The sequence below is a fragment of the Atractosteus spatula genome, chromosome 5, assembly GCF_055471065.1.
Source record: "Atractosteus spatula isolate fAtrSpa1 chromosome 5, fAtrSpa1.hap1, whole genome shotgun sequence".
In the NCBI taxonomy this organism is placed as follows: Eukaryota; Metazoa; Chordata; class Actinopteri; order Semionotiformes; family Lepisosteidae; genus Atractosteus; species Atractosteus spatula.
The window spans coordinates 36,497,293-36,507,294 of NC_142710.1; the positions used below are offsets into that span (position 1 = coordinate 36,497,293).

The 10,002-nt window shown below is 35.1% G+C and overlaps 1 protein-coding gene across 1 annotated transcript in view; it reads right to left on the reverse strand.

The window, feature by feature from the left end:
• The window catches only part of vwa2 (von Willebrand factor A domain containing 2), a 43,456-nt gene extending 37,983 nt beyond the window's left edge, over positions 1 to 5,473 (reverse strand). Inside the window, exon 1 of the mRNA XM_088917451.1 lies at positions 5,334 to 5,473. The gene's annotated coding sequence lies outside the window, so the exon portion shown is untranslated. The remainder of the gene's footprint in view (positions 1 to 5,333) is intronic.
• Between the last annotated feature and the right edge of the window lie 4,529 nt (positions 5,474 to 10,002).

Here is a 10,002-nt window from a genome sequence, read left to right on the forward strand (position 1 = left end):
TGGGAGTCAAATTAAGTGGATGCCGACAGTGAATTTCCCACATCCCAGAAAAATACTTTTCCTCTACTTCATCAAACCACCCACTTACTCCTCCACCAAAACCATTTTAAACTGCAAAACAATGTGTAGAAAAAATACTTTGAAGGAACAATAAATATTTTCCCCACCCACATTATGCATTTATTATTCTTTAATTAGGAGCTTCAGCACTGACGCAAGTGAAAAAAAAAACATAACCAAACATCACATCTTAGTGTAGAACTGAAGGTCAGAGAAATTTCAGAATAATGAAATTTATTAACCTTGGTCACATAAAATCAAAGGGGTCATAATTAAAAGGCCAGCTTGGATATGGTGAAATATTCACATTGGAATTTGACTCGAGACCTAATTGAGAGAACATGTTGAGCAGATGTGCATATGACCTTAATTCCACTGAATTTAAGAACAACAAAAGACCATATTTAGCTTAACTGCATAATGATTCTTTCATTTTTAACTTCAAACTAATTTAAATATGTTGGATAATTATTAAAGCACTGACAAAAATGCATTTGTTATCATTATAGTTCCAAGCCCAAGTATTCTAGCTTGGACTTATATGATACCTTCTTACAGCCAACAAAAGCACAAAACAGAACCCCAGTAAGCTTTCTAAATAAAACTGGGCTTTTGCAAATGATTATGATATCCTTCTCCTCACTGGCTACTGGGATTGTATACAGTACGCATGTGCTGGATTTAGTCCAGGTTTGAATATCTACAGTAGATGCAAGCGCAATTGATCTCACACCAGGTGTCTACCACACAATTATTTGCTCAGTGAGATGGATTACCTGTTAAAATTTCTCTTTTCATAAAACCATTATCAGAAAGCTACTTATTCCTGGTAAGGTTTGTTAAAGCTTGTTTCAAGAATGCATAAATGTTCCACAAATTGAACCACATTGAAGATATAAAATGGCTTATTAATCTAGTAATGACTTATTAAAAAAAAACGTTTAGGTTACGTTAAATATAGGACAAACACACTGTTTCCCTACAAAGCCTTCTCAAGAGGAAAGAAATAGTATTGTTCCTTGCTTCAATAATATCAGAACTGTAGGAAAAGGTTCCTAAGGGTGTTTGGGCTTTGATAAATCTGGACTGAGAACAGCTTTCCCAATTTTGGGAAAAAGTGAAATGCTCTCCTGATGATGACATGAAAAATAAATTAAACATTAAAAAGTGAGCTTTGTAATATTCTTTTTTTTTAGTCTGACACACATTTAATCATTAAATATGTATTAATGCCTACTGTAGTATATGCAATTCAGAGAGGGTCTTATCAGACAGCGAGGAATGCTGAAGTTCCGTAGTGAACATACTATAGACATAAGTATTTAAGACCTCTGGTGCAGTTCAAAGAGTAAAATGTAGCAATCACAGAATAAGTGAATGCAAAGAATTTCCTTTTTTGTATTACACTAATTGATCAGCACTCCAGCTGTTTATTTCTTCAAGCATGCTTCAGAAATCTGTCTTACTAGTTTCTATTTGGCTTTGTAACAGCTTAATTTCCAAAGACTATTAGCAATGTATAGATCTTTTTTGCAGGAATTCTCTTACTTTAACAATACTGCTAAGTTAGAAACAAGCTTTCAGCTACATATCTGAGTAGTCTCCACTCCTAAAGAAGTTTAAATAATTAAGTAACTCTATGTCAACTAATCTATCATTTCAATGGATCACCACTAAATACATAGTAACCAACTGCTCCTAAGGAGCATTTTCCTGATCTGGAGTCTATATACAATTCTAAAATGTTTTATGCTGTAATGCAGCACTGTTATGATACTTTTCTGAAGCAAAAAACTGACTTGTAATTAATCACTTGCATTCAACTCTGGCAAGTGTATTCTCGTAATGTTGCGTGCAGTGTAGATATATTATTTATATGTTTTTGTTTCTGCTTCAGTATTAGTAAACTTGAACAAATGTGGAACTCTAAGGCAATTGCAAAAGGCACAAGTTAGTCACTTCTACATCACAATTTTAAGGTATCTAAAAAACACCTTAAACTAAATCAGGTTTCACCTTTTTAAGAGAGAAGTATTTGTGGAAAACAAAACCAACCGGCCTTTGAATAAACATCTTGAGGCACTTGACAGAATTCTTGGTGGACAAAAATGTGTTTAGAAGTCTCAACTTCGACACCTTGTGATAACCATCTTGACTGTCAAATCCTCATATGACCGCTGAACCATTCAAAGGCGTGAGGTGGGGGTGTGTGAATGGGGGGAAAAACAAAAGAAAACAGATAAACGAGAATATTTCAGAAACCTTCAAACGCAGGAGTATAAACAAAGCAACTATTGCACAGATTGTGATTGGGAATTCAACCTCTATTAGTTTATAACTCTGACTCTGACACCTCCACTCACTGATGAAAGGTAAAGGTCACCTACTGAGACTACATTGACCCTTATCTATACACTGATGAAGAAAAAATTCTGTGTTGGACAAGGCTATCTCTGACTGATGAAATACTGCCTTCCTCTTTGTGGAGCCCGTTGCAATTAAAGGTTCTAAATCTTTGGTGAACAACAATAGTACATGTACCTGTATAATTTTTAATGTTTTGTTATTTTGAACACAACAACCTGCCAGGATATTCCATTCAGAAAATTTAGTTTATTTTAACTTGTGAGTTTAGATCTCCCACTAAACAGCTCATTCTAAAGAGACACATTTGTATTTTGGATAGCTTCCCATAAATAATATCACTCCAAGTGCAAGGGTCTCAGATTTTGTTTTCACTCTAAGCAGCTCTTACGCTTAAATTTTATGTGAACAATCAATAGTAGTCACCACGCATAAATTGGACTTCCTGTAACTATGGTCAGACCAGTGCAAACTGCTGCAAAAAAGCTGTACTCAAGAAGCAGCTATTTGTTTATAGGACAATGATGTTTGTGCCTTGCTGCATCCCTAGTAATGACCTGAATACTTACATGGCAAAGGATTTACTGACAAGGTTGACTGAGGAAATACACAAGAAGAGTTTACATGGTTTAAATTCCTTATTTTAACAGCATCTGCCTGTGAATAGGCAAATAGTCATTGGCTCTTGCTATTTTCCATTCAATAACATTGAGACCCGAGCTGATCTCTAGATGTAAAGTTTCTTAATTTAATAACTAAAATATATATTATTGAGGAAGTGTTCAGACTACTTCACAGTGAATTTAAATGGTTTCTAGAAAGTAATACATCTTTATAAAGAACTGAGTGTTTTGTGATATTGTGAATGTCTGTACAATGTGGTACAATGCAGTGTGTCACAAAACAATCAAGGGGTTTTATAAATCATCGACTGTCACCCAATTAAATTGATAGGACTTAAAGTTAAAGAATTCCATGAACTCGCAAGGAATTTGTCTTTGCGTTTTTTTTCTAGTTTTTTAATAACTGTTAATCCAATAAAATCCATATTCACAAAAAAAGGCCAAACATGATTTTGACTGGCAGTATAAAAGTTGTGTTCATTGGCAAAACAAGAAGGAAGATCTTTTGTGCTCTTTATGTGACAGCAATTTGTTTGAATCATAGATGAATGGTAGTGAGGAGTTCAATGTCAATATTTATTCCACTACAAAGCTAATGATTTTTCCTAAGCCAAAGAAGCAGCAAACCCTCATAAAACCTGCCTTCTTTTTATGGTTCGTGACCAGAAGAAAGGCTGCACAAACTCTGAATAATAAGAAAGGAAGTCACTGGACTGAGTTCAAACAGTTTCATAACACAAGCCTTGGATCATTAAACCAAGAAAAGGAAAAAAAGGATCAAACAGCTACTGTGTGAGTCAAAGCTATAACTACAGCCCTTTGCCGTACGGTTCTGTCTACTGGAGAAAGAAATGATTAAAGCTCTAAAAATGTGTCTTAAAATATTAAAAAATGTTTAAAATAATGTTAACTATTGCTTTGACAAAATTGTATTGATTAGAAGATTTATTAATTCCCCGTTTTAGTTAATTTATGCAGGAATATAGAAAGCTCTCAATGACATCTGTATTGATGTCTTAGCAACAGGTGCAACTGTTTGGATTAATGAGAAGGGTTGTTTCCCCACTGAGAGTGTGGGGAAATCCCATATCTACCTAACCCACAGGAGGGCCATCGTCCGAGAAAACACTACAAAATCTTTCTCTTCTGCAATAATATTGACGTGATCTCATTTACTGTACCTTGTAATAATGTTTTTAAGGCAAAAAATATTCTCCTTAAACCCTTCTTCTGATTAAGTATTGAACGATTATTTTGTACAGAGGAGGTGAATCCCACGTTTCTTTAAAAAACAGTGAAATTAGAATGTTACTTAACCCTGAACTGTAGATAAGAGTTTTGACCTTCTGCTCCACTGACCTTAAGGTGTGCTATTTCCAATCCAAGGTGCTTGCTAATACCCAATAAAATGCCAGGAATGACAACTGACATATCTAGCATTTCTGAAAGAAGCATTAGAGAGTGCTGTGCAAATAAACTGCCTCAAGAAGAAATGGTCGTGATCTGCTAAAAAAACATTTTATTATACCGAATATTTCCCTTTTGCATCTGGTTCAAATCTATAAAGCACCTAAAGCCACGTAAGTTTAATGCAACGCCTATTGTACAAATCCAAAGTATTCTGAAATGCGTAATGAAGTGATTAAAATAGTAGAATATTAACTTCACTAATTACTCTGTTTGCCTTCGCCCTGTTGTCGACTGCCCGCTAGCTACTCACTTTTAACACGGATGATTGAGACTGTTTACCACGCAAACGTCTGACATTCCCATTGCTACATCTCCGATACTCGAAAACAACTAATGTATACGAAGTTACTAAAATAACGAGATATTTAAAGAAGGCATAGTATGCAATAGTATTTCATTCTAATCGATTCTCGGAAAAAAACTTCTCTTCGAAAACAAAAAAACCCGAAAACTAAACAAACAAGAAAGGGACAGAAGAAAAAAATGCAAACAAGGAAAACAAAAAAGGGGACTGATATTCCAGTATAAACAAAGCATACCACATAACGTGTTTCAACTAATTCTTTTTCACTGAGCGTACTTCTAAACGCGTTTACTCTGCTCTAAGGATACATTTACTGTCTCAGAAACCTACCTGAAGTACACCAGATCACTTGCTTAACACGAACTATGTGGCTATCTGGTCTGGATGCTATGAGAAGCACTTTCAGCTAAACCTGATCTACAGGAATTATTTTCTCTAAACATAGAGGACTTATTTGAATCTTCTTTATTCGGAGTTCTATAATGTAACCTTGTGTACTCGAGATTACTCACCCTTAAGGGTCTCTTTCTTCTTTACTCAGTGGTGGACCTGAAAATCCAGCCGCCGTGCAAACTCCCTTGTAATTGTGTTTCGCACATTACAGAAATCTCCAATCTCTCCCCTTCACTTCCGCGTGGAACAGCAGTGACTGAACGGTCGCTGCTTTTTTTGTCTGATGCTAATTTAAAAGAACAGCCCTTTAGAAGCAACCTTTGGTTTTTTCCCTCTTTATCCTGGATTCTTTAATTCTGTTCCCATTTGCAAAACATCAGACCGCGACACTACTATGAGAGTGACTGCAGTTGACTGATTTTATTAGTTTTGGATAATCTATTCGCTTTGGACTGTAGTGTAATTGCTTTCGGCGCTGCTTCAGTTCAGCAGCAGCAGTTCTATATTCAACTAAGAAGCTTGATCCGGGCGGGTAATGCCACCTGTTTTGTCACGGTCAACATTAGCGCGCATTAAAAGTCTGATCAAAGAAATCAATATTTAACTGTGGGTTCCACATCGAAACGTCGACTAGTTAGTTGACCTCCGTTGTGCACTTATATAAAGCTTTCAATGCCTTTTAAGATATAAAAAAACCGATTAAACTTCGTTCATCATTGATTTTTGTATCTTCTCAACTAAAGCACACGATATGAATACCCTTTAAATATATTACAGCACGAAGTCGACAAACTGCTCCAGCCCTACAGTAGGTTTAATATTTTTTGTTAACCCATTAATTGCCCGAGATAGATGAACCAGCATGTGTACTCTAGTGCACATTTGAAGAACTGCGGCACGTTTTTTTGGTCTGTCAAATCTTATAACCGTCTTAAAAACTGTCAAGTCATCAGCAAGCCTTGTTGTCCGTTATTGCCATTTCAGACTAACAAATCGCGCTCAAATGAGTTGCGAATTTTTAGTACAAACATGCTTTAAAATGTAAATTGTATACAACACGTTCCATTTGCCATGAAGAAAAACGCTTGGCGAAAAACTGTACTGAAAAACCTCTAAGAGGTTAACCCTGCACTCCTGAAAGTCTCAACGAGTGATCATAGACACTGTTGTCTAAGAAACCTGAGCACGTCATGGCACACTTGTTTTTTATTTAAATATTAACAGGTTTCCCAATGGCAAGTATGACTGTTAAAAAGAGCAGACTGTAACGTACGACTAGCATGGGGATGTTTAATCACTTCGTTAAGCTTTATACTGTACATACAGTACTTGCATGTGTAATATTTCTTGGTATTAAACTGCTGTAGAACACTATGCAGGTTACACAAGAAACTACAGGAAGACACCTAAAATATGGTAAATCCCACTGACTAGGATAGGGAACAGACAGTAGCCACTTTGTTTGAGCGTAAGGGGAGGACTTAACAGAAGGGAGGACCATAGCTCTTCTGTAAAATGAATCAGAATGGCTTTTCTTCTTAGCACCAGCTACAAAAGATTGCAATTTTCCTGATAACTTTGTGAATCTGTTGCACTTATGCAATTGTCTTTAGGTGATGCTTCAAGTATGTTTCATGGCTTGTGTCAGTTCATAAATCTTCATCAAGCACTAATGTTTCCACATGCTGATTGTTATCTGAACAGCACTGTGGAAGAGAGATGTGGGTTCAAATTCTTGGTGGGGGTGGAAGGGTGTCAGAGTGACCACTGTTGTACCTTTGAACATGCTACTTTAGTAAACAAATCCTGTGGTGTATAAATGGATACATTCAAGGTTGGAACTGTGAAGGAGAAATTGTTCTTAATTGACACATCTGCACTAATATGAGATTAAATAAAAATATTAAAATCCCTTAGAAAAGGGGGTGGCCAAATGAGCAAAGACAGAAGGAGAGTAGGCATTGACCTCTTGACCTATTCCCAGTGCACAACTCTGAAAAATGTTTTATGACATGGGAAAACAAATATTATTATACAAAAGTGCAAGATTGAAGGATTTTACTTAAGCCTAATTACTATAATATCAAGCTTCATATACATATCCCTGAACTAAAGATGGACAAGAAATGACTAAATCCTAAATGCTGTTTATGAATACAGTTGCCTGTCTACCCAGGTGCTATAACAGTTCATACATCTCTTAGCAATTGTATGGGTTGCGTCCTTTTCGTTAAAAACAAAGTCTAGACCTCTCTAGGTACAGCTGTGCATGAGTGGAAATTGAGAGGTGTGTGTAACTTGGCTAGCTATGCCATAAACTCTCCTACTGGTTTACTTGTAATGGTCAGCCACTAATCACTGCCTGGAGGGTATGGACAGAGTGGGACAGAAAATGCTGAAAATAGCAAATGAAATGCAATTAATACAAATAGGCAGTAAAGAACTTCCTCCAGGGAACAGAAAATGTTAATTAATTTCTGCTTAGTTTGTGCAAGGTCAGTACATTAATAATGAATAGGTCTTACAATTATTCATTAGAAAAAAGAATATTATCTGTTATTTTGTCAGTATTGGAATCAGATATTAATGTCCTAAAATTAATATCCTTGTCCTAAAAGTAAAACACCACTGCAAAAACAACACTGCATTTTTTTACATGGCTTGTTTATTAAACACAACAGAAAAACTTATTGTAAATTACAAACCAAAACCTTTATGAGAGTTGAAAGAAATGTTAATATTACGTTTTTACAATACCAATTGTAAAATTAAATGAACAATTAAAGTGTATTTGGTCAATCTAAAAACAAGCGGAGGGTGCTAGATAGGACTGCTAAAGTGCCAAAACTTTCAAACATGTCCCCTTCTATGACAATGTAGAAACAATCTTAGGAAAAATCTTAATATGTCAATTTTATGTATCTTTTGACTAAGGGTATTATTTAAATAAACAATACTTTATTTTGGAATTTAAGGTAAACAGTTGAAAAGGGGTAGTTAATAAAGGTTTAGATGACATCCATGTATTGTCCATTGAATAGCACTTTAAAACCACCTGTCAAGTATTCTTTCACAGCTCTACAGAAAAAATAGAAAAAAACAGAAATAAACCATTCTAAATGAAATAAGAATTTAAACTGAATTCTTTACTTTGTGCTGTAAGAACTATTAATAAGCTGTTATGAAACTGGCATTGTTAGAAATTTACTTTTTTTTTTACTTGAGTCCCTTAAACAGACCCACAAGCAACTTTGGAAATCTTTTTTAATATAATTGCCAATAATTCTTTTTACAGCCACTAAAATTCAAAATTTTCATGTGTGTTTTTTACATTTCAGCTTGAAGCTAAGAACCCAGCAACACTACACTGGGGAGAATAAGGAAGTTTTGGAAGACCTCTCTGATATTGCCACCTTTGAGCAACTCATCTTTAAACACATCACAGGCAGCACAGACCCAAACTTTGCAGTATCAATGAAATAGCTTTTCACTAATGTTTCAATTTATTCTAGAATCCAAAGCTCTAATACTAGTTTTATGTGTATCTACTGTACAAACCAAAGCTAATCAAATGCAATGCCAGGAGCTTGAATGTGATAAGAGATGCCCCTACATTTAGAACAACTCGCAACAAGATAGTCTGAACACTAAATGCTGGACAGTTTTCAAAACAAACATTATAGTGATTCATTCTCACCAGCCTTTCTGATAGATCTATTTAAATCAAATACTTTTATGTTAGAACACAAAACAGTCATATTATAACTAAGGACGACTAATTTGTCAAGTCTTAGTCCCATCAAGAAGAAAATGCTTTCTAACTTTAATTAAAGTAACATACTGTGACTTGGATTTACTTATTGTAAGGTATTCAGCTCAAAATGTACTAGGTCATCTTTTTTCTATGTACATCTCATGTAATGTCAAACTGCTTAAAAAATCAATTTTAACAAAGCCTCATGAGCCATGTGAAAATGCCTTCTGTATGGTCTACTTTTTGCAGTTGTACCGGTGTGACTAATAAAAAGGATGCATTAAATCTCTGTGTGCAAACACTGCTTTGCCTTGTTCACCACCCAAAGTAATCTCAAATCACTAGGAGGCAAATTCCACATTCATATTTTTTATCCTGGTTCCTCCACCCTTGATTGTTAATACTTTATGGCTATGTTTGCCTAAGAGATATATAAATATGCATTAATGAAAAAGATATACGAGTACATTTAACACTGGTAACTAGTTTAGACAAGATATTGTAGCTACGCATAATAATAGCTGAAATACATCACAATATAATACTGAACAAAATAATTCCAAAGTGAAAATAATTCCTGCATTCACCTGAAAGCAGGTCCTCAGAAAAATGTTTTCTTTGAAGTTTTCACAATGGAATTAACCTCTACTTGTTCCTCTGCAGCTCACACATTGATACAGGTCCTACTCTAAACTTTATCCAAACAATGTAGTCAGAAATTAAAATTCTTTAATACAAAAATATGTAATTATCCATATAACAACCCTCTTACAATAACCACACTACTTGTTCAAGCACCAGTTGCTGTTGTGGGGATTTTCAGATGCACGTTTTGCTTTCTCAAAAACAGAACAGGAGACTTCTTTACATCAAGGTCAAGTACTGTATCTACTAGCAATCAAAGTTGGCTATCACACTAGATGGGCTAAACTGGCTCATTTGTTTATATCCAGTAGCTTAACATATACAACTATTTTTTTTTCTTACACTGTGCAGTGTAGAAAACTTTCTTTTTTTCACAAAACGTTTGTAAA